Source organism: Arachis hypogaea, chromosome 9, assembly GCF_003086295.3.
Source record: "Arachis hypogaea cultivar Tifrunner chromosome 9, arahy.Tifrunner.gnm2.J5K5, whole genome shotgun sequence".
Classification (NCBI taxonomy): Eukaryota; Viridiplantae; Streptophyta; class Magnoliopsida; order Fabales; family Fabaceae; genus Arachis; species Arachis hypogaea.
Window position 1 is genome coordinate 23,565,451 of NC_092044.1, and position 7,972 is coordinate 23,573,422.

Genomic DNA, 7,972 nt, shown 5'->3' on the forward strand with positions numbered 1-7,972 from the left:
TACTAAAAACATACTAAAAATAATGCCAAAAAGCGTACAAATTATCCGCTCATCATGTCCTATTCCTTTCATTCTTAGTTTTGATGAATATTCTAATATAGAACTACATAGGGGTTGGAAGGAACAGTTTTTATTTTGGAGAGAGAGTTGTATTATAGATGCCATACTAATCTCATTTGCTTTCTTGAAACACATGTCTTGGGTGCGAAAGCAAGTAATATTTCGAAAAGGTTTGGATTTTTAAATTGGTATCTTAAAGAAGGAGTTGGTTTTTTCAGAGGCATCTGGATATTGTGGGGCTCAAATAGTGGAAAGTTGATGTTATTGAGTCTCACAAATAGTTTATATACTTGAAGGTTGCGTATGGTACAAATCAATTTTGGCATTTGATAGTGGTTTATGGTTTCCCTCATCTTGGGTTACGGTCTGCTCTGTGGGAAGGCTTATTGAGAATTGTTGATTCTCTACAGGGTGAGTGGTGTGTGGGCAGTGATTTTAACCGTGTGTTATCAATGGCAAACACAATAGGTAACTTTCAACTATCAAAAGACTAGCAACACTTTGCTGATTGTCTCTTAGGATATGGGTTACAAGATATGGGGTTTCAACGTCAGCCTTTCACTTGGCAAAGAAGGCCAATTAGAAGAAGACTAGATAGATATATTGTAAACAATGCATGGTCCTAAAGAATTAATCAGGAAGTGGTGAAACACCTTTCGAAATTAAAGTCAGATCATGGTCCAATTCTTTTGCATTTTGGTGAGTCAACTGGCAAGATCTTTTTCTTGACTTTTTAGATTCATTACAGCTTAGCAAACACATACTGAATTCAAGAATTTGCTGGAGAGTAACTGGCAAAAAATAGACCCTTGAATGAAAATATTTCAAAGTTTATGAAGGTAGTTGAGCATTGACACGGAGATGTATTTGGGAACTTGTTCAGAAGAAAATCCCGACTATTTTCAAGATTGGATGCCATTGTTGCTGCTCTTTAGTTTGAGATAAACCCTTTCCTAGATAATTTGCAATACTCTCTATGGAAAAAGTTAGAGACATTGCTTATTCAGAAAGAAATCTACTAGAAGCAGTGCTCAAGTTGTAAGTGGATTAACTATGGAGACAAAAATACCTCCTACTTCCACAACATTGCAACTTCTAGAAAGAGGAAGAATAAAGTGATTATGTTGAAGAATAATGAAGCGGTATATATAGATGATTTCCAACAATTTAAAGATCTTGGGGCATAAAACTTTCTCAATTTATACATAGAAGATATGCCTTACGAGAAGTTGGAGGCTCCTTGCTTGATTCCTTCACTGATTGATGAGGAGAGAAGCCGGCTAGACAATATGGTTACTGATGAAGAAATTGCTTCGTCCCTCTTTGCTATGGGTACTTGGAAAGCTCCGGGACTTGATGACCTATATTCATTGTTCTACCAGAGCAACTAGGACTTGGTTAAATGGTTATTGGTAGAGTGGGTGAAAAAATTTTCTTTAATCATGAGAAAATCAAGGCAATCAACAATAGCTTCATTTTCCTTATTCCAAAAAAGGACAACTCAAAATCTTTCCGTTAGTTTAGGCCGACTGGATTATGCAATGTCACGTATAAGCTGATCACCAAAATCATTTTTCACATGCTCAAAGCAATTATGTCGAAGCTTATTAGTCCGTCTCAATGCACTTATATTTCAGGAAGGCAGAGCGCGAATAATATTCTAATTGCTCAGGAAGTGATTCACACGATGAGGACAAAGAAAGGGTATGTTGGATATATGGCAATCAAGATTTATTTAGAGAAGGCATGTGACAGATTAAATTGACAATTTATCCAAGATACTCTCATCAAAGTTGGTCTGCCAGAGAGATTGATTAATTTGATTGTGCAATGCTACACTTCAGCATAAATGAAAGTCCTATGAAATAGTGCTCTGTCTAGTCCCTTCCTTCTGACCAAAGGTATCATACATGAAGATTCCATGTTGTAAGACCCGAAAATTTTAACCAGTCAATTAAATAATTAAAATTGAATTAATATGGCTTTGAAAATGTTCAATCTGGGTTAAAAATTTAAATTTCATAATATGAAAATTTACGAATAAAACTTGAGCTCAGATAATTAATTAAAGCGCAAAAATTAGTTGTAAAAAAATGCATACCGGTATTATAATTAACTGTACACACTTAGGTCTGTCCGGTACTGCGTATGAGAAAAATAAAAATATAGAAATAACCAGAAAAATATTTGAAATACGAACCGAAACACTTATCTTTAAAAATTTGGCCCTAAGTAGGGCCAATAGATGAAAAGACAAAAATATCCTTCGCTTATAAGAGTCAACAACGTGACTCTCATTTTCATTTTTCACCCATTCACCAAAGTGAGAGAGAAGGGCACAAGAGTGAGAGAAAAGAGAAGAGAAGAAATACTATTCACTTTTACATTCAAATCCACTTTTCTCACAAATCGGAACTCCAATCGATGATCCGTTTGCGGCTACGCGTCATTATCAACTCCCTCTATGTTTCTATACCACTTTTGTGGTGAGTAATCACGAGAACCCTGTCCTATTTTTCTATTTTCCTCTATTTTTGTATTTTGGATATGTGGGTGTTGAAAATTTGTAATTTTGATATTTTAGGGAAGCACAAGCTCACATTCTAGTAGAGTTTTGACCCATGAATATGTAGAACAAGGTAAGAGAACCCTTTTTGTCTATTTTTCTCTAATTTGTATAAAAATCTAGTAAGAACAATGTGAAAATTTGAATGAAATTAGATTTAGTAGAGTTTCTTGGATGCTTGGCTTGGTTGATGTTGATTGAGGCTAGACTTGGACGGGGAAAAAGGTTCAAGAGGTTGGAACCACCGTCAACTAAGGTACGGGTTTCAGTTTCGAATAAACATTATATAATGTTATGTGAAATCCTAGGCTAGTTGACCTTAAGATAAAATTGAAGTGATATGGTTGATGACTTAGTATGAATATGTTATTTTGGTTTATTATTGATTGTTGAATAAATTTTGGGTCGGAGACCATGATTGGGTGAGTTGCACCCCTTGGTAAGTTTGGTAAAAATTTAATATGTATTAATGTATTGTGCTGTGTTTGTTGAGGTTGAAACCCTTGTAGGTAATGTGTGAAATTGAATGAAGGTTTGAATGTTGAATGAATTTTAGGTCGAAGGCCGTGATTGATTGAGTTATATCTCTTGATATGTATATTGACTTGTGGTGGTGTGATTGATGAAATTGGAGTTTGTATGAGGAATACATATAATTATATTTGGGTGCCTATTGTAGGATTGTATGTTTGATTGGTGTATTGCATATTATGGAGGATGAGATTGACGAGGGTTATAGTCTAAATTTGATAATAATTGGAGTTTTGATGATTTTGATTTTAAATGGAAAATTACATGATTTTGAAATACAAATTAAATTTTAATGAATTAATTTGTAAAGAATTAGATGGAGTTAAGAATAAAATAAATGGTTAGCCTTGGAAATTGATGAGGCTATTATGTAATGTTTTCAAAAAGAGAAGGTTTTTGAGTAGTGTGAGTTTTGAATGTTGCAGAAAATGTGCAATTTGATAATTTTGGTCATCTTTGACGGGTAATAACTTGACACTCGGAGCTTGAAAATGAATGAAACTTATTTTGAATTAAAATTGGGAATGTCTACTTTAAGACCGTCAAAGAACGGAGAGAAAATAATTTTTGTAGAAAAAGTTATGTGTGTTTGAAAATTAGTGGTTAAAATTGAATTAACAAATTTTGCAAAGTTAGTGGCCGAACCAGGTTCCTGCGTACGCACCATTGCGCTTTTGTGCGTATGAATTATTTGTAAATCCTCAAGGGACCGAATCAGGTTCCATGCGTACGCACGAAGTCTGTGTACACACAATTGTGTTGATTTTTCCAAAGTACTGTTTTTAAGCTATTTAACATTTCCGACAAGTTTGTAAACCCTGTAACTTCCGTATGAACTCTGAAAATTATATTATAGGCTTTGAATATGTTGGGGGTGGATATAATGGATTGAATTAAGTAATTGTCAGATAAAAACTTTGTTAACTGGATAGAAAATATTGTGGGATAGTGGTTCGTCCTGCCCATGGTGAAGACAGTAGTTTTGTCCCGCTCACGGGTTCATAATCATTATTTGCTTGACAAGGATGGTGGTAATGTTTCACTTGCTCAGTGTGTCATTGTTATGTGGGAATGGTGATTTTATCCTGTCCACGGTGAGAATGGTGGCATAGTCCCGCTTATGAAATGAGGACGTTGATTATTTTCATAAATGAATGAAAATTATGATGAGTTATACTTTACAAGATTGGTTAAGATTGTGATTATGATTGAAATGATTTGATTAGAGGCTTATGTTAAAAAGTGAGAGTTTAGAGGAGGTTTATAAGGAAAAATGTGATTGAGATATATGCTAGCGATTAAGATTAATGATAAATTTGATGATGATAATGGGTTTGGTTGATGGTTATTATTGATTGGCAAGGACGTGGGTTTCATTCTGCTTGCGTTGTTGATGAGGTATTGGCACTGAATAAGGATGGTGGTGATGTCCCGTTTGCTCGGAGTTGTGGTGTAGATATGAGAAAGGTGGAAAGACACTCTTTTTTGTATTATTTTTCCTAAGTTAAGGAAAGGCGGAAAGACACTCTCCTTCTTATTATTCTCCCACATTCTCTCTGATTTCAAGGTGATAGGGCACTCTCCCTCCTGAGACCGGCTTGTGATAAGTCTGGGTGATACCCCGAGTGAGAAGGTGACAGGTCACTCTCCCTCCCAAGATGTGACAGGACACTCTCCCTTTCGAGACCGACTTGTGATAAGTTCGGGATGTTCCTCCCGAGGATGCACAATAGGGAGACGATATTTGGGTTAGCTAACGGATGTGTTGGGTCTGGTAGTTTAACCGACATATGGGGTCACGGTCAGTAGAATAGGCATACATCATGTGCATTTGTTTGCAATTGTTTGGGTGTACATAATTGTCTTGATTTGCCTATTTGATAATCTTGTTTAACTGCTAATTGTATTACTTGTCCTAAATGTTCTTATTTGTGATTGTTTGGTATAATTTCTTGTGTGTGTTTTCATTCCATTGAAAGAATAGAAATTGAAATTAATCATGAAGAGGACTGTTGGAAATGGATGAGGTATTAAAATAATGAGAATTACTGTTGGGAATGGATGAGACTAGTGGTAATTTAAATACTCTTATCTTAGCAACTTTATCCTGTATGGATTAGTTAAGACCCTAGGCTTGGATTCTTGTGAAGTTAGAGATTAGGATTGCCTAGAGGATTCATATTTTCTTATGTAGTCTTTATTTAGAATTGTTACTCTACTGAAAACCTTCACGTTCTCACCCGTCGTAGATTTCATATTTTTCATATGTAGGACGCAACACACCTCGCTGAGAGTACAAAGTTTCAGGTGACCAATCGAAGAGGATCACTTTTGAAATATTTTGTTTTGATACTAGAGGTTTTTCCACTTTGGAACTTTGTTATATATGACTGTATATTCCTCTTAGAGGCTTTTATTTGGAGAAATAGGCTTTCTATTTTGTATATTTTCTAGTGTTATATTATTCTAGCTAGCCTTTCTTTGTGGGTCAATACTAATAACTAATATGTATATACATTATTATGTATCTTCACTTTGAACTAATAAAATATTCCGCTTTTGTATACAATGCTTGCCACTTTAACGTGTTCGTATGTGATTAACGGCTGCCGATGTTTAAATTTTTTTCATGAGCTTCTAGTTAATATCATCCTTCTATATTTTAAGTGTCGTAATGCCTCATCACCATTGATTTACGATTTATGGGTAAAGCTCTGTGTGGTAGGACATTACATTTATGGTATCAAAGCAATTTATCCTTGTAGAGCCTAAGGGATGGACTGATTATTCTTCTGGTCATACTCTGAGTTGTGTTTATATGCTATTTAGAATATATGCTTGATAAATGTAGCACAATTGTTCATGAACATACATTTAGAAATTTGAAATACTAGACTTGAGATATTGAGATTAATCACCTTAATATCAATTGTTTGATATCGACAGGATCCAAATGGCGTCTCGTGGACGTGCACAAGGTCGAGGACAAAGACAGAGAGGTAATAAGAAAATGACTTTGGCTACATTCCTGAAAGTGAATCCTCCAACCTTCAAGGGTACAACCAACTCCACTGAAGCTGTTAACTAGTTCCATACCATGGAGAGAGCACTGCAAGCTCAATATGTGCCGAAAAATTAATCTGTGAAGTTTTTCACTTATCGGCTGGAAGGAGAGACTTAATTTTGGTGGTAAGGAGCGTGTCGTCTATTGCAGCACGGTAATAAAACTATTACTTGGGAGATATTTTTCGAACTCTATGAGAGTAGCTACATATTATACCTTCACACTCTTTTTTATTTTGTTTTTTGCCCAAAGTTATACGTGATATATAATATCATTTTTTACTCCTTCCATATTTAACTCCTTAGCATCGAAAATTTTTTTATTTCTTAAATATCACAAACACCAAGTTATAACATAAAAGAATAATATCCATACCTCATTTAATTATCATGGCACTTTATGATCCATCCAAAATCTGAAGTACTCACTTGTATAACCTGACTACACCCACATCAAGTTTCTTACTTGAAGAGCTTGACTCCATATACTCTAAGAATTTACACATGAAAAATAATTTAAAAGTAATTTTAATTTTATTATTACAGAATACACTCCTCGAATTTTCTTGTGCTACAATGCCATGTCTAAGTAGCTTATCCGATTCTTTGTGTTGAATTTCTCTTGGATTAAGAATCACAATAACAATTTCACTTTTGGAGGAACAATATTATTCCATAGCTTTTTGCTGATTTTGGAAGGACAATTTCACTTGTTGAAATTTATTTGAATTATAATTCTAATTTTTAAATTTAATTTAAATTAATTTATTTTAAAAAATTTTGAATTTGTATTTTAAGTATTAAAAGAAGAATATACAAAACAATAATGATACATACAAATATTATTATTTTGAACAACTACTTAATCAATAATAGTTTGCATTTATATTTATAGGAGTTTATATACAAAAAACACATAGTTTACGTCTATATTTATCAAAATTTACATACGAGTCAAAATAACTTATACTTATATTTATTAGAATTTATATAATTTATTGAAAATAATTTAGTATTTATACTGATTAAATACTAATTAAAATTACTATAAAACTGATGGCTTCTGAGATTTTCTAATATACAAAATATTAAATTTACCGATGTATTTATTGCAATTAACTTTTTGAATTTATGTGAAAAAAAAAGTGAACGAATATCAATCCTTTATTTTAGCAAGCTTGAACATAATAACGACAGCGTTATTCTTATTCTTATTGTTAATATAAAGTTTACCATACATTACATACATAAACGGAAAAGTTTGACATTTAAACCTTCTACTATATATGTCATACTCTGTTTTCTATAATCCCTTCATTCTTTCTCTTCTACTAACCCAATGAGATGTCTTCAGTCACTTGTAATTCTCTAGTTCGAAAATAATTTGATGTTTTTATCATAAAATTTTAGAAGTGGTGAATCATGAGATCAAGAATTAAAAACCCTTATATGGTGATTCTCTTGTATATAACATTCACTAAATCTAGTGAGCTCGTTTTCTTATATCAGTATACTCCGATGTTGCTCCACAAACAACCACTCTACCAAATATGTTCATGTTATCAATCACTACTTTTAACATCTTGCCCCCAACATTATCGAAATATATGTCAATTCTCTCATGAAAATACCTAAAATGAAATAAAAGCAAAATTACTTATGATACATTTTTTACTGAAAAAATAATTTAATTTTATGTGTTATTTTTTTGAAACATAAAAAAAATACAAAATTTTTGTTATTTAAAAATTA

The 7,972-nt window shown here is 33.1% G+C and overlaps 1 pseudogene; it reads right to left on the reverse strand.

Annotated features, from left to right (window-relative positions):
- Positions 1-7,551: 7,551 nt before the first annotated feature.
- Positions 7,552-7,972, reverse strand: part of LOC112709017 ((+)-pulegone reductase-like) — a 50,286-nt pseudogene continuing 49,865 nt past the window's right edge.